Source organism: Ambystoma mexicanum, chromosome 4q (assembly GCF_040938575.1).
Source record: "Ambystoma mexicanum isolate Mex_15411 chromosome 4q, UKY_AmexF1_1, whole genome shotgun sequence".
Lineage (NCBI taxonomy): Eukaryota > Metazoa > Chordata > Amphibia > Caudata > Ambystomatidae > Ambystoma > Ambystoma mexicanum.
Genome location: NC_090928.1, coordinates 669,666,434 through 669,688,678, shown reverse-complemented (window position 1 = coordinate 669,688,678; position 22,245 = coordinate 669,666,434). Strand labels below are relative to the sequence as shown.

Below are 22,245 nucleotides of genomic sequence, written 5' to 3'. Positions count from 1 at the left end.
CATGGAAGATGGGGTGTACTGGATCTGTGGTAGATTGACTAAGTAAAGTTAATGGTAACTTTACCCTTTTCTGGAGGACGGTAGTCGCCTCAGAAATGCAGTCGAGGGAAGTCTCAAAAACAACCCTGTGCCACGGCACTGAAGGTGCTGTGTGACACACAAAAAGAAGGGGGCTACTGAAGTGGTGTACCTCAGAGTCCACAATCACAAAAACAGGTAGAAACACATAGCAAAACACAGGTCAGAGTGGGGAAAAAGCTCTCACTCTTACCAAGTGGAAAAATATAAACTCCAGAAGTCCAGCAAAGCTGCTGGGGGACTCACTAGGTGAGGGAAATTAGCCATAGATGAGAATTCTCCCTAACAACAAATCGTTAGTGCTCCATGGGGCATGTACAGTAACTAAAGTATCCCCTCCTCCTGGGCTTTGCCTAAGCAGGAATGTACCAGTGCTAGCATTGGCTGTCAAATTCAGAAACCCTTCAAACATACCTGAGGACGACAAAAAAAGTTTCGAGATCTGAGCTCATATTTCAGGAGTAAACTGGCCGACCATGGGGTTTATTGGGGTGGACTGATTCTACGTTGGCAGTTGGGTTGAGTCTGAACTAACCGGTTGTTGGTCAGATGTAACATTTAAAATGGCAGGATTATAAGTGTCCAAAATATCTTCTGGACTTTCTTTTAACAGCGGCTCCCCTTGGAACACAGTATATAATCGTTTGTGCCCAGCTTTATGAGCTGGTGCCTGCAGGTCAGAGTACTCGGTTTTCATGGATTTTACTTGCTTCTGGAGCTTTTCTTGAGTATCTTTCAATACCCGGGTCTTGGATTCAGTCTGTATCTTAGCTGCAGTATACCAATCTACATAACTGTCCCATTGGTGTTGGTGTACACATGTGCTTTTCTTCTCTAACGACTTATGTAAATTGATTATCCTGTCTTGAGTCAAATGTGCCTTCCTGAGGAAAATGTCTAGGTGATTCTTTGTATATTCGTGCCATTTATCCACGTACATTCATGCTTTTGGCGAGTAGTGAGTAAACATGAAACTTGCTGGACTTTCTTCAAGAGGAAGTGCCACTTGTCTTGAGTGCCCTGAACCCATTCTCATGGGGATAAACCAAGGTATGGCTTATTATGGATCCAGGTCCGTTCCTAACTCTGTCTGCATCGGGACGCTATCGAGTCCCGTGACTCCGGTTGCGGGTACAACTCATTAGCTGACTGCTCTGCCACATCTATTCGGAAGCTCAGTTATCACCCAACCTCCGTTCCTCCCCTTTACTAAAATTTCAGAAACACTGGCAGTTGAGTTGTACGCTTAGGGTTTCAAGTAACAAGGTACAGGTTAAGGCAAGACAATTATAGGGATTTCCAAAATATTTTCTTCATACTCATACAGAACATTTTCTTCCTAATCCCTAATCGATACTACACTAGTCTGACCGGTGCAGTGGCCTCATGTTCTCTTAAATCAGTAGGGAGCATGGATGTGCTGCTTTTAAACTGCGGTGGCCAGCCACTTTTACTTTTTCTTGTTCAGATAAACAGTTCTATAAGCAGGGTGCTTTCCTCCTTTATCCTTGGATAATCACAACAGATTTCAGACTTCAAATTTTGGAGACAATTTACCCCAACTCATTTTAGACAACAAAATACAAGACATAACAGTACACTGACACAATTACCTGTGTTCAACAACCCACGGTTTTCGATCGCCTCATTCTTCTGCACTTGTTCTGCCCGATTTCCTCGAGTCTCCGGGTGCTCCGTCCAGCTCTCCCCTCCGATGAAATGAAATTGTCTCTCCTGCGCCCACAGGGATCACCGGGAAGTGCGTCCAGTGACTCTTGCACCTGGTTACAGAGCAGCGGGAATCCGACGTCTAAGACACCAAACGTCTGGTGGAGAAAAAAGACCACTCATGATTGCAGTGCATTGGTGAACAATTTATTAGTAAAAGTAATAACAAAAAAAAAACCCATCGGCAGCATGAGACTTTGGCGCAAGTGAGAACTCCCTCCTTCCATGCACCATTCTCTTATACCCAAAGAACCGCATGCATTTCAATGGAAGGGGTGGTCCAGGCAGTGCAAGGAATCATACTGAAACAATATTCGCAAGCAGGGCACAAAGCCCCACTATCCAAGCCTTGATACCAGCTGTGTTCTTTCATGTTAGTTAATCATCAGGGAGGGCAGCATTTTGTGATCCAATTAGTATAGGTGAATATACTCCTCAAAGATCCACATACACTCTGAGGCAGACGAGAACGCTTGTAATATAATGACTTCTGTTGGGTTAGGACGAAATTACCTAATCCAAATGACCGACCTCACCAAAAGACCTAAAACACACACCACGAACAGTTTGAACTTTTTGTGGTATGTGTTTAGGTCTTTTGGTGGGGTCTGCCTGAAAAAATGTTTTTTTTAAAAAGGCTGCGGAGGTGGATGCAGGGGACACGCCCGCAGCGCACCCGATAGAACAAAAAAAAAGGCCGGAGGGTTTCCCCCGCAACACCCAGCTCACTACACTGTCGTTTGCCGGGGACATCCCTGCAGCACACCCATCAAAAAGAAAAAAAAACAGGCTGCAGGGGTGTCCCCCGCAACACCCCGCTCACTATACTGCATAGTATAGTGAGCGGGGGTTGTGAGGGAAACCCCTGCAGCTGCCCGAAAAAAAAAAACCAGAAAAGGACCCTGCAGCGCCGGTTCCCGATCACAGAAGTGAAAGGGGACCGGCGCCGTAGGGACACAGCGTGAAGGAAAGGTAAGTAAGGTGGTGGGGGTATGTTGGGGCTGGGGGTGTGTTATGGGTGTTGGTGGGGGTGATTGTTTGTATGGTTTTGTAATGGAAATGTTTGCATGGGAAATGTACAAACATTTTGTATTGCATACATTTACCATGCAAAAATTTCCGTTGCAGGTAATTTACCCATGGACAAATCATGTAGATCCCTTCTGTCTACTAATGCCACTATTCATACGTCCCATTCCTCCATCCTTGTGGGCGCCCCCCAACATGGACATGGGCACGGTACCGGAACCTTTGGCAGCAAAAATCTGAGCTTCCCCATTAAATTTAGTATAGTGCAAGGGGGCACAGCCTCGGGCGTGGGAACGCCCCACAAAGGAACCCGCCCTCCGGCACCTCACCTCAGTCCCTTTTTCTGCATAGACGGTGTCGGACCTGGGTGCCAGCACAGAGAATTTTTTAGCTTTCCGCTTGCTCCTCGTTTGTTTTTAAAATTCTTATTTCACTTGCCTTCGATGCCTCGCCTCCCTGGCGCATATCGGCCGCAGGAGGATTCACAAGATGTGCCTCATGCGACCTCTTGTTCCTGGCATTGGACCCCATCCACTCTGTCTTGAGTGTTTGGGGCCCGACCATCGCTGGGACTCATGTTCGGTCTGGAGCGCTCATTAAAGAATCGTTTCTCGTAGTTGAAGGATATCTTCCACACTTCTCATACACCCCATCGTAAGGACCTCATCTCCAGGACCTCGCGTCAAGACAAGGTAGGCCATGGGTTCAGCATTACTCCACAGTGCGGCGGCTCCTTCCCCGGGGTTCCCATGGTTCTGGCAGGCCTGAGGCCTCTAAGGCTACCGGCTCCCAAGCCGAGGGGCTCTTCCGGTCACAGACCTGAGGCCATCCTGGCTACCGGCACCCAGGCTTAGGGGCTCAGGGGTCCTACCAGGCTGTCCCTGGAAGGGCAATCAAGTTTGTCCTCTTCTTCTACCCCAGGGGGTAAGGGGTCCTCGAGTGCCACCTCCAAGAGTCTGTCCTCGGCTAGACCCAGCACAGCTACCGGCACAGGTGCTGAGGGTGTCCAGCCTACCGGACTTCGCTCGAAGGTCATGAGTCAGGGCATTAAGACTAGCAGCCGGCCGGCTGGCTGAGGGCTCAATGCCTACCAGAGTGATCTCTGAAGTCAACGCCTCTGCTTTGGGTGCCAAGTTGTATCGTCTCGTGTCTGAGGCCACTCTTGGCTCAGAACCTCCATGCCCTCCCGCCCAGGGTGTGGTGCAAGGCTTCTAAATGACACAGTGGCACGTGGCAGAGCCTGCCAGGCAGGTGGTCATCTTGGATCCAGCTCATGGCCCGCCAGTGCTTTTGCCTATCAAACGGGTTTTGCAAGATGATCCCAAACCCCGTCCCTCCGGTGCAGTCTTTTCGTCCCCTCAGGGCTACATCTACCCATCACAGCTGTATGGCTACATACACCATTACACCTTGACCAGGAGCAGAGGCCCAGCACCTCGGAGGGCTGGGCCCCTGGGGACCCAGTGGCTTGTGAGGACCGCTTCTTCGAGCGCTTCCTCTTCTTCGTGCGTTCCCCTCAGATGAAGGGGCTCCTGAAGGACATTGTGAAGTAGGTCATCCTGCAGGTGGCGCACCCCGGAGTACTCTTCCCATTCCTCCTGCGCTCCCGTTGCTGGACCTGCCAACAGTTCAGGGCCTACCGGTTGTTCTGACCCTTCTACCTCCTCCTGTACCACCAACGCTTCCCCCTCAACAGCCATTGGACCTGTCGGCGGCTCTGAACCTGGGGAGGGGGCCCGTCGGCACCTGTGTCCCAGGGCCCAGATTCCCCACTCTGTGAAAAGTGGGGTGGGGGACAGTGACAACTATGACGGCGATGATGCCCAGGACAATGAGCCCTTGCATCCGTTAAAGCCTTTCATGACCGCCTTCAGCTCCTGGTGGTGCTTTGGGGGTCCCTCTGCCCAATGAGGCCCCCCAGGAGTCGAAAGTGCCAGCAGAGGTCTGCACCGCAATCCGGTCTGGCATCCCTCTCCAGAACGATGTCCTGCAGGTGGCGCGAAATGTCTGGGAGAAGCCCTGGGCCAACCGCCAGATGAAGAAGAAGTTGGACAGCAGGTTGAGGCTGACGGACAGGGAGCCAATCCTTCTGGCCTCCCACCCACAGCTGCATTCTTCTGTGGTGGCTGGGGCCTCCTTGTATTCTAAACCATTGTCCTTGTCGTCTTCCTCCGTGGGAGCCACCTCCAGTTGCCTCTACAAGGAGGACATGGGAAAGCGCTGTTATTCCATCTCAGGTCTGCATCTGTAGCAAGCACACACAGACAAACACTTGGTCGCGGCTAACCAGCAATTCTACCACAATGTTTTACCTGAACAAGCAGGGTGGCACCCTTTCCCCCCCTCCTCGGCATGGAGCCAGTATCGATCTGGGAATGGGCCCTGACGGAAGGTGTTTGGATTTCAGCAGTCCCCCTCCTGGGGAACAGCAATGCAGAAGCGGACCAACTGAGCCACCTGAGGTTCAACACTGACTCCTTGTTGTACCTGTTCCAGCGTTGGGGGTTTGCGGACCTGGATTTGTTGCAATCCCGTCTGAATTCCAAGTGCCTCCAGTTTGCTTCATGGACAGGACGGGGTTGCCGATCTCTGGGAAATGCCTTCCAGATCTGTTGGCACGGCTGCATGTGTTATGTGTTCCAGCCCACCCTTCTGCTCCAACAGACCCTCCGGCAAGTTCCGGGCTTTGGTGGGTTGCAGCCTCATCCCGATTGCCCCTGACTGGCCTTACAGACCCTGGAATTTGGATCTACTGCAGTTGTGCTAAAAGGGTCCTATCCACTTTCCAATCTACAGCAGGGGATTCCTGACGCAGCAGGGCAGGGCGGTGGAACATCCGGACTGGGCCAAGCTGGCGCTGGCGGCCTGGTTCCTGACCAGCTGAGGCTTTAGCATGCAAAAACTTTCGGATGACAACTGGGACATCATTCAGCAGGCCAGGAGGCTCTTGACTCTGTCCCAGTATAAGAGTAAATGCACTAGGTTCTGCCATTGAGCTCGTGATAAGGGTCTGGACCCTGTCACCTGTCCTCTGGATGACATAATGGCTTTTTCAGCACACCTGGCCCTTTCTGGAGTTCAGGTGGATATGTGCCGCACTTATTTGGCAGCCATTGAGACTTACAAGAATTCCCCTGAGCATGTGTTTTCAGCGGACAGCCCAATATTTAAGGCCCATGTTAAGGGGTTGTCTAGGCTTTTTCCGCCAGTGCATAGGCCGCACCCGGTCTGGGACCTCAATGTGGTTCTTGCAGGTTTGCAGCACAAGCCTTTCGAGTCGACTCTGTGAATATCTGCTTGGTTACACTAAAGGTGGTTTTACTGGTGGCTCTCACCTCTGTGCGCAGGGTTAGTGAGCTACAGGCGTTGTCCTTGCGCACTCACCCAAACCTCTTGCCCAAGGTGGTCTCTACATTTCATCTGAATCAAGACATCTGCCTGCCAGTGTTCTACAGGAACCCACAGTCAGAGGGTCATTTAGGGTTAGGTTGCTTCACTCCCACACCCTTGGTACACTCAGGCACAAGAAGGCTGGTATGAGGGCAAGGGCAAGTTGAGCTCATTCCTGGTGCGCCTGGCAAGCAACCACAGACATTGTAGGGTCATGGTTGCTATAGGCTTCTTGGTTCACCTAAAATGGCCGATCAGCAGGCCATAGAAATCCTGTGGCGGGTACTTTCTAGTTTCTGTGAGTGGCTGGCTATATAAGCCATGCCCAGACTTTCAGCCGTGCTTCGCGTTATTCTGCTAATGCAGCATAACGCTTACCCGCCAGTCTCCACCTGTAATACAAGAAGAAACAGCATGAGAGAGGTCGAAGCATTCATTGGTGAAGTGAAACAACAACTTAACTTACCCTTGATGTCGCGTAGATCTCCTGAAACCTGTGTCACATCCGGCGGCATTTCACAGCGTTTCGCCCCTCATCAGACTCGCATCCCTTCGCTCCTGAAGCTCCGGATCCACCTCCAGCAGTGTCGGCTAACCATTCCTCTTCAGACCGCCGCACCCGAACTCTTGAAGGAGAAGGAAAGACAACGTTATAGCAGGCAAGATAAACAGGCAAGCACACCGCGCACGCAGCAGATAGCTCAAACCAAGCATACGCTAGCAGTGCATTTCGTAGAACTTACCCATTAAGACTTACTTTAAGCAGCTGGCAGAATGCTGCTCCGTAGTCGAACTTTAACTGCAAACAGCTGACTAAAATATCGAGACGCACGCGCTCTGCATACCGAAAGCATCACGCTACACCCTTTAAGACTTTTCCAGAGCCCAGGTTCTCGTGGAGCAACGCAAACAGCTGAGGAACAGCAAAACAGCACAGAACAGCGCGGACAGAACGATAATCCTAATATAAGGCCGCTGAACATTATTTGGCCATACTACAAGGCCTGATCCACCAAAGGACAGTGAAGCTGCACCCTCAAGCCACAGCAGGCCTGGGCTTGAGGACCAGTGAGGAAACTGGTAGTGTGCATTGACGCCCCTACGATCAGTGAAGCTGCACCCTCAAGCCACAGCAGGCCTGGGCTTGAGTACCAGTGAGGAAACTGGTAGTGTGCATTGACGCCCCTACGATTGACAGCAGGATGGAGAGCCCAACATATTCTACTCTCAGGTGAGCTGAGGCCCCATAGGCACACTAAGGGGAAGGGAACCAGGGAGAAGCTGGGGAGGTGAAGGGAAACACAGATTTTCATAAGATGTTTGTTCCCTCACATTAGGTGCAGACCCTACTGACAGTCCCAACCCAACGCCCTTGGCATTATCAACCCTCTTGAGGCTCAAGATGCTCCTGCAGAGACCAGGTAAGCGTAACACGGGCGTATGAGTAATTAAAGTTACTCACCGTAGTGACAGTCCATAGTCCCCTTTCCTCCATGCGGCCCACCCAATGGCTAATATGTACTAGGAATAGCCAAATATCTGAGCGGGGACTGAGGTGAGGCGCCGGAGGGCGGGGCGTTCCCACGGCCGAGGCCGCGCCCCCGTGCGCTATACTAAATTTAAAGGGGAAGCTCAATTTTTTCGCTGCCAAAAGTTCCAGTACCGTCCCCATGTTTGGGGACGCCCACAAGGATGGAGGGAAGGGCACTATGAACTATTGAGTACTCTAGTCACTACAGTGAGTATCTTTCATGTCTGTGATACAGTCTTAGTTCATTTCTTGGCTTCTTCAATGTTAAAGTATAGTTCTGTTAACCAAAGATCCAACAACAGGAAAAGCTTTCCTTCTTGGTGAAACTAAGACTTTCTACTTTCTCGCGATAGCACAATGTCATTCCTAGCCACAATGCTTTGCCACACTTCCACTTGTCCAAGAAGAAATGTCTAATTTCAAAGGTAATGCAACTTCTATAAATGTTAATGAAACACAGTTCTTGGTTAACACTTAGTATGTCTGTCTTTACTAGATTAAGGGCTGCATCACGAGTTAACTGCAGCGGTAACGCTATTACTGCCATATTTAAGGGTTTGCCCATCCACGAGTTGGGCGGCAATTTGGAGTTATACCTCCAGCTTTCTGCTGGAGGTAAAAATGTCCACTTATCGGCTGTTTTTGGCACTATTACCAATGGCAGTAATGGCCCCAACCCCATCGAGTCCATGGGGATTTACCGCCCCCGCAACTCTGGTTCTGATGCTTGTTAATCTGCTTAGAATCACATGCTGTGCATATAGTCTGACATTCAGTGGTCACCGTAGAGTATTGCATCTTATCTTTCGAGAATCTAAAGGGGACGTCGACATGGGCGTGCCTGTGACACCATCCCTAAAGTGACATATAGTGTTCCCAAAATCCCTCCCGCGTCGAGTTCCCTCAGATTGTTTTTTAAGCCCAGCATGCTGCTCGCCTTAAACGGAGCTCGTCCAGAGACCTTGCTAATTGTTCCATCGACCTTTGGTCGAATATATTTTATTATTATTTAAGATCACCCTGACCGCCCTTCCTATCGACGGCTGTTCCGGATCTCTGCCGAAAACCTCCTTGGACTTTCAACGGACGGTGATCCAGTCAGCGTTGCCGACCACGTGGCCGGGCCTTGCAGCCGGCCTACACAGTAGGGAGAGTGGGGTCGTGGTGGACATTTCTGTAAAATTTGAGAATGCCTTTCCCTTTCCTCCCTCTTTCCTCTCTGATCTTCGTCACTTTCCCTATCCTCAGCTATGGAGATTAGTCCATTTAGCTTTTGCTCCATTTGCACGGGTAAATTTCCTTGGAGAGATAAGCATCGACGGTGTAACCGTTGCTTGTCCCTCGATCACAACGAAAAAGGTTGTACGGCTTGCAAGCCCCTCCGTCCGAAGACCTTGAAGGAGCGCCGTGTCAAGCGGTGGGCAGCCTAAGCGATGTCAAAGGCCGAGTCAAGTTCTCCTGCTGCCGCAAACATCAAGTGCGACAAGGGCATCAGTGACGAGCAGGCCTCTGACTCGGAGGTCGTTGACCTTTTCGGCAGAGCGCTCCCGCTCCACTTCGTCTGTCCCCGGCCCCACCACGCAGGGCTCAGGCACTGCTATGGGGCTTGTACACCCCAGTGACAAAGACTAACACTCTCCACTCACTAACTAAACACACAACCCCCGGCCAGTCTTCGACAAAGTCGAAGAAGACCGCAGCGCCAACGGGCACATCGGAAGCTTCGGCCGTGCCCGCCAACCGTCACGATCGGCAGCCCTCCCAGCAGCCGCAGATGTGCCTAGCGACCGGACACTCTAAATTGAAGGGCGCTACCCCCAATATTCCAAGAACCGTTGAGACGCATCGTAAGAAGACTTCCGGTGACGACAAGGCACCGGCTCTGCTGAAGAAGGCGTCCGCCTATGACAAGGCCCCGGCTCTGCCAAAAACTACACAACCGCAGGCCGAGGCTACGTGTCTCCCTACTGCGGAGGACGTTGCCGAAAGCATTGCGAGAATTGTTTCGGCGGACGCTCAGAAGTGGCAGTCAAAGGATTCGCCGAAGCCTACAGGAAAGGCCAAGGATCCGTCGAAATCCAAAGATAAGCTAAAGGAAATACCAGAAACCTCCGCCAAGCCTAAGGAGAATCACAGGGACACGCAACCTCTGTCGGTTCCCCGGGAAGATTTTTCGGAAAGCGAAGAAGGTATTTCTAAGGTGTTGAGACAAAAATCTCGACGTTTGGCGTCAGAGGATTGTATACAAGAGCCCTTTCCACCTCTAGACCCCTCTAGGTCTTTTGTTTGGACTAGGGAAAAATTTGAGAGCTGTATGGAGAGGCTTGGCAGGTTTGTAACCCTCTCAGAACAAACCACCCCCAAAAGACCACGGGAAGAAGGCCTTTTGAACCCTGTGGCTAAATTTCCAAGACTCTTTGATCCCTCTCAGGAGGAGGATGTGTACACTTACGACCTCACTGAGGAGGAAGTTCCTGCAGACACTCAGCATGATGATCATTTTATTGACCCGGATATGGGTGACCCTCAGCCTTGGCAGTCTCCAAAATTTCACCAGAACTTGATGCACTATGTTTGGATTCCCCCCACACTACTCCCACTAGACAGCCCTCTCCAGTGGATGATCAAATGACTTTTAACGCCATGTTGCGCAAAGCAGCAGAATATTACAAGATCGCCACCGATGAAGCTGTTCCTGAAGCTGACTTTGTGGAGGACATTCTTAAAGAGAAACCGCCAGTCAGCCAGGCTATTCCTCTTCTAAACTCAATTAAAAAGCTTCTGGCTCCCTCGTTGTCAACACCTGCACTCACAAGAGCAGTTAATCCGAGGATAGAAAAGCTATTTCGGCCTCCCCCCTCTGATCCCCTCTACATCACAGATCACTCCACCCCAGACTCACTGGTGATGACCACTAGAAGGAAAAGGGCAGGGGTTCCCCTGTCAACCGGGGAAGAACCCCCTGAGAAAGAGTGTAAAAGACTCTATGCCCTAGGAAAGAGGGTCGAGGCTGCAGCATTTTTTTTCTATGTGCATCGCTAACAATACCACTTTGTTAGCCAGCTTCGCGGACACTCAATGGGCCATGTTACAGGAGGGCCTGCAGGAGTTTCCTGAACCGCTACGACTCATCTTCTGTCCACAGTAACCGAGGGCAGACAAGTAAACCAAAGTATACTCAAGAACACTTTGGATTCCGCTGAGACAGCGGGTCGATCTTTGGCTCAGGGCACCCTCGTAAAGAGACACGCGTGGCTAAGAAACTCTGGGTTCAAGCCAGAAACTCAAGTGTCACTTATTAATAAACCCTTGGAAGGATCCAACCTATTTGGAAGAGCGATCGACAAAGCTTTCGAGACCGCAAAGAAGGAGCACGACATTCTAACAACGCTAGATCAAATCACACAAAAGCCCTCCACAAGGTGAGGAACTGGGTCCAGACGTTTTTTTCGTGGCCAACGCTTCCCTCAAAACCAGTACACCTCGGGAAATAATTGGTCCTCTCCACAAGGAACCAGTGGATACACCACCCCGTATCCCCAAAGGGGTCAGCGTCTTGGGAAAAGAAGGGGCCAGAACTCTACCCCAGAGGCTCCCCGGCCTGAGATTCAAAATGACCTGAAGATCCAGGTCCCCTCCCATGCCTCCCCGGTCGGGGGCCGGCTTACATCATTCCTTCAGGCATGGGAGGGGATAACTACAAACCAGTGGGTGTTGAAGACCGTGCCCACGGGTACTGTATAGAGTTCTGCCGGTCCGCAACGTTCAGACCTCCAAGCGCAAGACAACTGACGCAAGACCATCTGCGTATCCTTCTTCAAGAAGTCGAGACACTACAAGAAAAGGGAGCCATAGAGGTCGTACCTCTTTCACAGGTAAACAAAGGTATTTATTCAGTGTACTTCCTTGTACCCAAAAATGATCTCACCATGCGCCCTGTATAAGATCTGTGCCCAGCGAACAAAATTGTAAAGCCACAAAAGTTCTGCATGGTCACTCTGCAGGAAGTAATTCCCCTGCTCTCACAGGGGGAATACATGGCAACATTGGACATGAAGGATGCATACTTTCATATTTCAATGTTGCCGGGGCACAGAAAATACCTCAGATTCATGATACAAGACAAACATTATCAATTCAAGGTAAAACCCTTCGGCATAGCCTCCACACCAAGGGTATTTACAAAGGTACTAGCAGTGGCAGCAGCACACCTGTGCAGACAATCCATCCCGGTTCATCCTTACCGCGACGATTGGCTCATAACAGGGGACTCTTACTAAACCTGTCTTTCAAATACCCAAAAAACAATAGATCTTTTATTCAGTCCGGGATTCTCCAGCAACAAGAAGAAATCCAGCTTGGACCCCAGTCAGGTCAAGCAGTTCGTAGGGGCTCTAATTCGAACAAAGGACGGCCTTGTCTTCCCCTCCAACCAGAGGGTCCAAAACATGCTGTTTCAAATCCCTCAATATGTAGTCAGTCGATAGGTGGTACGCAAGGCTATGCGACTGTTAGGAATGATGGCGCCATGTATTTATTTGGTTCCTCACACACGCTTGCACATGCGTCCAATGCAGGAGTGGCTCAACTCCAGTGGTGTCAGGCCAGCGGATAATGGGACGATCTAGTGGTTGTTGCGCCAGCCCTCGTTCTCTCGCTACGGTGGTGGTCGAGGGAGAACCTCTTGAAAGTGTAATCCTTCACCACTGCTGTAATGGAGGCCACTCTAACTACAGATGCATCTGTCACAGGGTGGGGAGCTCACCTGCTTCAACAGACAGCGCACAGAGTTTGGTCTTCAGACATAGCATCCAACCACATAAACCTGTTGGAACTGTTAGCGGTATTCAAAGCGCTGAAAGCTTTTCAAACTCAACTGCAGGGAAAGACGGTCCTGATCCTCACGGACAGCACCACGGCCATGTACTATCTGAACAAACAAAGGGGCACTCATTCTCCAGGGATGTCCAAACTGTCTCCCAACATGTTACAGGGGAACTCAAATCTTCTGGCAGACGTACTCAGCAGAGATTTCCCACTACCAACAGAGTACGAATGGCGATTACACAAAGACATCGTCTCCAACGTTTTTGCGGAATGGGGTTTTCCAGAGATCGACTCGTTCACAACTCGTAAGAATGCTCAATGCCAAGATTACACCTCCAGGTACCCCCAGAACCATTCCAAGGTGAACGGACTCTGGATAACATGGTCAGGGAAATTTGGTTACGCTTTTCCCCCGACTCCACTTGTCAACAAGTCACAATGATAATGGTGTCCCCCAGGTGGGCCCGCCAAACTTAGTTCGCTCATCGGATGGGGATGACTCTATCTCCTACAATGAAACTGCCTTGCCCGTACAGCATGTTGTTGCAAGACAAAGGGGAGACACTTCACCCATGTCCGCAGACTTTGCACTTAGCAACCTGCCTCCTGAAGTCATAGAGTTTGGGCACCTACAACTCCCTCAGAGATGTATGGACATACTCAGGGAGGCAAGAAAACCTAACACTCGATCTTGCTATTCCAGTAAGTGGAAGCGGTTTGTCATCTGTTGCAACTCTAAGAGCATCAACCCCATTGACTGCTCTCCTACACATATTGATTTGTACCTGACTCATTTACTTGACTCAGGCCTGGTCTTTAACTCTCTAAAGGTTCACTTAGCTGCTCTTTAAGGCTACACTACATCACAACAGAAGGTGTCAGTTATTAAGGCTTTCATGGAAGGAGTAAAGAGAATTCACCCTCCCATTTATGGCACAAAAGATGTGAGGAAATCCTAGAAATGTATGCCACAGACGTGAAAACTCTCCAAAATAAACCCAGATGCGGTAAAGGAAAACATTTGGAAATAGGACTGGATACTAACTGGGGACAAAAGAAGATGTCTAGAATCAATGAAAGAGGTGCCTAGTGAAATCAGAGCATATAACAGTCTTCACAACTATGTGGCCTTATTTCCAGACACCAAAAGCAGAACCATTTATCTACGCGTTCGTCTGAACCTGTTCAAGACCAAAGATAGAACTATTCACTGGGCAGGCTCTGGTGAGACAAACGCAAAGTGCCGTCTATGTCTCATCAACGAGGAATCAATAAAACGCCTCACGTTATTTTGCCCCTCCCTCCAAGCGCAGATAACCATACATCTAGGCCAAGTGATGGAAGTTTACTCAATGAGGGGCGCGGAGGAGTGGTGGCAACTAATGTTTTCTGGTACGAACAAAAAATTGACGTTTGCGCTAACTTTCTTTTTGGCCGACATGTTTGGAAACACAGACCTTGAAAGCTCAGGATTCGGAAACAGTGTGTCTGTCAGCACCCCAGCACTCAAAGGACTAACCAGGGCTAGTGGTAAAACTGAGGCACGATCATGCTCAATAGACAATTGCGGTGATGATACACACTGATCGTGACACTGACATTGAGTGACATCTTGCAAAACTGTGAAGTTCAAATTGTTTTTTTGTTTTTTTCTCTTTCTGCTTTCTTTTTTTAAAGGTTTGAATAAGCCAATAAAATAAAAAAAAATTAAAAAAAGAATTCCCCCTCCCATTTCTCACCCAGCTCCCGGATGGTACCTGAATGTGGTGTTGACTAGACTTATGGGGTCTCCTTTCGAGCCCATGCATAAAGCAAGTCTCAAAGATCTCACCTACAAGACTGCCTTTTTAATAGTTATTACTTTCATTAGGAGAGTAAGTGAACTACAAGCGCTCTCAGTTCTAGACACCTTTGTAACAGTTCAGAGATAAGGTGGTTCTGCACACTCACCCTAAGGTTTGCGCCTAAATTCATTTCAAAGTTCCGTGTGAACCAATCCATAGAACTACCAACGTTCTTTCACAACCCCTCAAACATGGGAGAAAGAAGCCTGCACACACTTGATGTACGTAGAGCAGTCATGTTTTACATGGAAAGAACTCAACCACTAAGATAAATCCGTTTTTTGTTTCAGTGGCAGCAGGTAGAGGAGACCCGGTCTCCAAATCTACTATCTGTAGGTGGATTGTCAAATGCATCACACTCTGTTACACTCTTGCTAAGAGAGAACTGCCCTTCAAGCCTAGAGCACATTCTACTCAAGGCACTGGGGCTTCCATAGGATTAATTGCAAATGTACCCCTAGAGCCAATTTGCAAAACGGCAACCTGGAGTTCGGTATACATCTTTACAAAACACTATTGCCTATACACTCATTGTAGGTCTGATTCTCAGGTGGGACAGGCAGTACTAAGACATCTTTTCACTACTGTTCCTTCTTACATCCCACCTCCAACTCAGGGTACTGCTCGCTAGCCCATGCACAGCATGTGAATCTAAGCAGATTAACAAACATCAGAAGACATGCATTACTTACCGTAAAAGCATTTCTGATGATTGTATCTGCTTAGATTCACATGTGCCTGTTAGGGAGAATTCTCATAAATGACTCATTTCCCTTACCTAATGAGTCCCTCAGCAGCTTTGCTGGATTTCTAGGGTTTCTCTTTTTCGCCTGGTAAGAGTGTGAGCCTTTTTCCCACTCTTACATGTGTTTTGCTGTGTGTATTTCTACTTTTTATGTGATCTTGGGCAATGGAGCCTCACCTACTCCATAGCATAATTTCTTCATGTGTGTTACACAGCACCTTCAGTGCAGTGACACAGGGTTGTCTTTGAGACTTTGCACCGACTCCATTTTCTGGGGCTGACTACTGTCCCCAGAAAAGATAAAGTTGCCATTAACTTTATGATAGTCACTTTAAACCACAGACCCAGTACAACCCATCTCACATGGAGTATTGGAATGGGTTAATTCTTATACCTTTTTGTCTATGTCTCTTGGAGCATTGTTTCGCTCCCTTTACACTAAGACTTAGCTGGTGGCAGTGGTATCTACCCTATTTTTTATACCGTGGTTATCTTAAATAGCTGGGTTTATTCGCCATTTAATTTTGTAAATGTCTTTCTCGTGTTTTACTCTGCACGCCAAACCAGGTTTGGTCCCTTTGTTCGTCGTCTTTTCGTGGGCTTCTGCACAGAAGCCCTCCTTAAGGCGCCTGAAAGTCTGGGTAGGCAGGATGTGAGGGCGGGATCTTCGGACCTTTGCCATGGGTTCCCTTGGTAACCCAAGTCACACTCCTGTTTGATTGGCTGGGTGACTGTCCTTGCCGGGACAGCCACCCTGCTGTGTGATTGACAGCCAGGCTGTATGAATGGGGGACAACTGCATAAAAAGCAAGTCTCTGGGACTGGAAAGGCAGAGTCGCCACTGGAATGAAAGAACCAACGAGGAGCTGATGGAAGAGGACCCCTACAACGACTGAACGGCCCGGTGAAGCCCTGCTGGAGGTCCGAATCTTCAGAATCCGATGACAGAGAAGATCCTCCAGGAAACTTCTTCCCTTGAGCTGGTGGGACCAACCAGTTCGCCCAAACTGCATGCCAGGACCCCTCCTCTGGTCGAATTCGCTGTACAGAGCTACAGTGGGCCGGATAGCCAGGAAGGTCGGACCCTGCTTGTGTTTTAAGGAGCGCACCTTTTATTTGTTGCTTTGCTCTGCTGCTGGTTTCTTCCCTGGGTAGTGCAGGACCCTCCAGTCTTCCTATGTCTTGTCAGTCCGACAGTCGCTTCAGGAGCCTGCAGGAACTACCAGGAACGTCCACCTCAGCTACAGCTTCTTCTCCGTTTTAAGGTACTGTGCAAATCCAGTTGCTTGTTTCGTTCAACCGCGGTGAAGTGTTTGAAATCTTTCTCCAAACTGAGGGTTTGTCCTTCTCTTCTCTTTTGAACTAACTTTTCTACCAACCAACCTCGTCCGGAATCCGTGGCACAAACATTACCGCGAACTACCCTGAACTGTGTGATCTTGAGCAAAAGACTTTTGACCCATTGACTTTGGCCCTAAGCCTTTTCTACCTGATTCTATCATTGTAGTCTCTCATGTTCAATTGCCCTGAGTACTTACCTGTTGGTATGATTCAATTTCTGTTAACTTTGTCTTTCTCTCTCTTTTAAATTGCTGGAGTGCCATTTTGATCCCACTTCATTTTGTGAGCTTAACTTGTCTGGAACTTATTGGGAGCTGTGTGGTGTATTAAGAGTGTGATTTTTAAACTGCTTGTAATAGTGAAATGTTATACAACTGAAGAGTGAAATAAATGTATATACTTTTACTTGAAAACCTTGAGTCAGTGTTTGCCTGAATCATATTAATTGCTGTCCCTTGTGTAACTATTTGATACTGCTCACTTACTCTTGAGATGGCTGGCTGCTCAGCCATCGCTACCACTTTACTGTGTAGTACAGGCTTGTACCAAAGGTGAATTTGTACTGTCACTTGTAGTCTTAATTATGTGTGGTGTCCCCAAAGGGTACTGCATATAATTCTGCCTAACAGCGCCCACCCTTCCACCCCGCTCGGATGGAAGGAACATAGACGTCTTACTACTTCTCTCTCTCTTCTGTACTCACACACGATAGTCATAGGCTCCCTCACGGCAGAAAAAATACAATCGGAGGGACCACGATGCGTGAGGAATTTTGGGTACGCTTCACGTCACGTTAGGGATAGTGTTACAGGCACGCCCATGTTGACGTCCCCATTCGATTCTCGAAAGACAAAATGCAATATTCTGCGGTGACCACTGGATGTCGGACTATATGCACAGCATGTGAATCTAAGCAGATACAATCATCAGAAATGCTTTTACGGTAAGTAATCCATGTCATCCAGCACAAATTGTGCCGGACCAAGTTGCAAATTGCATTGTGCGGTATCCCGGCGCAATTAGCGCCATCATACCACCCATGTCATTATAGAGCCCTACAAATCACAGTGGGTATCTTTATCAGAAGGACTGCACAGCACTTCTACTTCCACTTCAACAACTTCTACAAGAAGTAACTATGAGGGCTTTTTCCTTGTCTCATAGCATTCCATCTTTGTTTGTGCTACTGAAGTCTCAAATCTACTGACAACCAAATACACCACCAGCTTCCGTACTTTGTGACACCACTACAGCTTCAGTACTTTTTATAGGTTTTGGTTATGACAAGATTCACTGGTACTTCAACACCTTCTAGTAGACAAGGCACTCTTCCTCTCAATATCCTTTTTCAAAACACACTTCGATCTTCTTCCTATTATCTTTGGCAATGTAAGTTGTATTAACTCCAAAGAATGTTTATAAGTAGCAAGTTTCCCTTCCCCAACCTTGCCTTCATCCTCCTGCCTACTGTTAGCCAGAATAATTACCCAGGAGCTTTGTTGCCACTCTCTTGGCTTCAGGTAATGCTTGCACATTTGTATCATAGGCAATGCTGAGATTCTATTTGGCTCACAGTACTGTTTGGACTGTTCTGTGATTTTGGGAAAGGCTGGTTTCTGTCTTAATTGGGAAATACCTGGTTAACTCTTGTCTTGGGCAATGCTTGCTCTCTCCAATTTAAATAACAATGTTAAACACGTGACTTCTCTTTGTTAGCAATTGTTGACTGTGTTAATAAAGATTCAGAGGTTACTCTTTCTCTTAGAATCATAATTAAGCACACGTGACCACTTCTTCATGTGCTTTACAAAGTTTAAAGTTCAACAATTGGTTTTCATAGTGTTTGGTCTTCACGCGAGTGAAAGAAAGAATACCGATCACACGCGAGTGCTACAATTCAAGAGTTCCTTTGTTAAAGATTCAACGATCAACTTCGCATCACTTTTGCTCATACGCAAGTAATATTTTAGCTGCATTTTGTTGCCGGCAGTGCTTGCGCAAGGAATCAGAACGCCTGGTTTCAACTCACCGGCTTCTGAGTTCCTTTCTCTGCGTGTTGCACAACATCTACGACTTCTGGCTTTACTTGGGACACTTACCCTTACTCGCTGAAGGTATCTCTGGTCCAGCCACTCAATTAAGGAGCCCTTCTCGTTCCTGAGACCCACAGCTTTACTGCAGCTTCTCGCCAAGGTCTCAGACATGCACCCACTGTGCAATCTCTGCAATTAGGCTCAGCTGGGGAAAGGCAGCATTCCTGCTTGCCTTCCGCTGCGCTGCCTCAGCACATCAGAGTTTGGGGAACAAGACCCTCTCAGAACAAGCAGATCAAATCTGCGGCATCAAAGTTCCAACGTTCAATTTGGTTCTTCACTTCTGCCTGGATTGCCAACACTGTGCCTTCTTCTATCTGCTTATGCTACTACTGCATACATTCTTGCCACAGCTCCCGCTCCTTCCAATTGCCTGCCAAGGAGAGGGCCTTTTAAGCCTCTGAGCTTCCCTGAAGTGTGGTCTATCAGGCTTAATTGCCTGACTACTACTATAGCATGGCTCTGCAGCCTTCTTCCTCATTTCAGTACTTATGGGATTATGGGGCTTGTAGTCCCCAACAACAAAAACAGTTATTTTTGGTAACTTCTTGTTTTTAAGGATAGATTTATTTCCCTTAGTTATTTAGGGATGAACCATTAAAATGTGTTGTTACAGAGGAAGATAGTTTATTTAAGGTAACATTTCTATATTCCCGTCCATCATACATTTGGGAGTAATGAGGATTTTTATTCTGTAGTGCCTTGAATGGTCTTACTATTCTCAGGGTTTGTTCAGGTTCTAGGTCATTTGTGCCCATAGCCACAGATCTTATATGGGGCTCTGATACATCATAATGACAATAGGACATTACCTGTTTTGGCAACTTTAAAAGGTTCTCCCTTTCAAAGGACAAATACTGTGTCTCATCCCTCGGGTTCTCCTCATCACCCTAGGCCTGGTCTCCTCCCAGGTGATCTTCTCGCAGTACACCACCCCCAAGGTCAGGTTCAGGAAGCATCTGCCTTTGCCTGGTCACCTGGGAGGAAACTTTAGGCAGGATGTTAGTGAGGGATCCATAGAATTCATCTCAGAGGGGAAACAGAGGAGCTCATTTTACTCTATAATGTGATTTGACAGCAGAGAACCATTACCTGTAGACATACATGTAGGTGGCTCTCTGCTACCAAATTTTGACCGTTTGTGTACGCCACCTTTGCCCTGCACATTTGCAGTGTGCTGTGCAAATGAGTAAACATTGCAAGCTACAAGGGACTGGGATGGTCCGGTCCCTAACTGATGTGACTCAAATGTGTGGCTGGAGCGCCATCCTACTGGCTCATCATCATTACAGAGAATCAGTATTTATTTGAACCATTCAAATAGGTCATTACCAAAAACAGTAAACCCTATCTACAGGTCCCAGCAGACATCTTTAAGACATAGGGCTTCATTATGCATTGGGCAGTTTGGGATAAATGTGGCAGAATTACCATATACCACTGCATTCCCGCACCACCCAACTACAAGCTTGGCATAAAGTCGGAAGCTTTACCTCCTGCCATGAGCTGGAGGTAACTCTGCTGACTTTCTGTCCTATAGTGACGCCCATATTCTTAATACTTGAGCAAGAAAGTCTAAAGGCTTTCATACTAATGATATCCCACTAACAAATAACACCCAAAATAGGCATAAACACTTGTAAATTGCATGGATTAAAGAGAAACCATTTTTCTGGCTTTATAGTCAGTGACACTTTCGCCCGCAACAGTCTACGGTCCATCGAACAGGGAGCCAGTGTAAACCACAAAGAGAACATAGAGATTTCTTACCAATCACAGGGAAAGAAGGCCACTCAGTCAGAAACAACAGCGAGCTCAGGCGATCAATGCAAAATGCCACAGAGTCTTGTCTGAGCGCCAATGGAATTGCAAGATATTGCTGCAACACTGGTTCACCCTAAAAGGCCTGGAAATGGCTGTTAGGACAGCAGCTCAATAATTAACTACTAACCAATTTGAGAAGAGATGTTGTTATAGTTCAAAGCCTAAAACAGAAACCCAAAACCAATCAGAGGACAGAAACCTTAAAAGCCAATGCTCGGCTGGCTAAAAAATAACTCTGTGGCCCAGAATTTGTATAAGAGGTTGACAAATCTCAGAGGAATGAAGACTGGAAAGAAGCAGACATGGTTCCTACCACTCCTTGATGCATGAGGAAGCCATTGCCTAGGCAGAGGTTGCTAGTATTGCTGAGGCTGCATAAGGAATATTTTGGTTAAAGAACACCAAGAACTGCATCACTGGGCAAAGTGGTGCTTTTGGAGAAGAACCTAGAGACAGGTTATGTAAAGCAAAGTGAAGTCCTAAAGTAGGGCCTGCGGATTGGATGCTTCCTTTAAGAACCACTGAAAGAGTAATCCTGAGAGAACGATAAGAAAATACCATGTTCCTAAAATGTGCCCGGAATGGGGCGTTGTGGGGTGAGGAGAAATTTGCAATCTACTTGAAGTAAAGATCTTTCTGAGGGTACGATGTCCTTTAATCGACAGGTGTTTGTTGATGTTTTTTTAACGAAAATATTACGCTGATAAAACCCATCGAAAAATATAGGGGGGCATCTGAAGGTTTGGGGGGGTCAGGAAGAGATAAAAGGTGATAGGGGAAGGGGGTTTGTGGGGGAACCCCCCCAAAATAAACATTTTCTGATGGTATTTTTTGGCAAAATATTCTTGTTAAAGAAACAGTCGAAAAAACAGCTGTTGATGAAATGAAATAGAACCCTTTCTGAGACATAACATGAATGCTGAGCACTCCAGAGTCTGGAAGAGACCTGATGTGAAAGGTGAGAACTCCAAGGTCAGGGAGAGAGCTGATGTGAATACTGCGAAAAAACTGAGGTCTCTGCAAGAAATTGCGTGAAGGCTGAGAAGCCTTAAGTTGGACAGAGACCAACAAGTGAATGCTGCAAGGCCGAGGAGAAGCCTAAGGAGAGAACACTGTGAATCTTGAAACCGCTGCGAGGCCTTGTACAATGAGGTGAAAGCAGAGACTGAAGGAGAGTCCACTCTGTGAATACCTCCTGGAAGAGCCTTCCCAGAAGAATGTTTTCTGTTTTGTTGTGTTAGACTGCTGTTGGAGATTTGAGGCTTTGTGAACACATTTGTTGGCCAATACTTTCAGCAACTATGTTATAGCTTACAGCATCTGCAAAGTGTGTCCTTTAATTTTCCTTTAAAGCTGCCAAGCTTCTCCTTTACCATCTCGACTATTGCTCTGCTCTCTTGCTCACACTTCTGGCTCTCATCTTGCCCCTCGATGTTCTGTCTCAGTTTTCTCTTCGCCCTCTCCCCATTCCTCTATTATTCCCCCTCCTCTCAAACTCCTGGCTCCCCTATCACTCTTGTCCACTCTTCCATTTCATATGTATTGTTTATAATTGTACTGCCTCTCTCCTAGTCACCTTTTTTCTCTCATTTCCTTTTGCTAACCTGTGCATCTTCTTTGCTCAGAGTCACAATTCCTTCTTTCTCTACCAAAACCCGACTGTGCAAAATCCTGTTTTTCATTCATTTTCTCGTCTTGCTCCCCCCCATCTCTGGAATAACCTGACACTCTCTGTCAGGTGTGCTCCTTCTCTTGCTGTCTTTGGAACACACCTTAAATCCCACTTTCTCTCTCTGACTCACAACAGCTATCTTC

General features: G+C 47.9%; 1 protein-coding gene across 5 annotated transcripts in view; it reads left to right on the top strand.

Moving 5' to 3' along the window:
* CCDC88A (coiled-coil domain containing 88A) overlaps positions 1-22,245 on the top strand; it is a 2,139,415-nt gene that overhangs the window by 1,862,905 nt on the left and 254,265 nt on the right. The window lies entirely within an intron of this gene.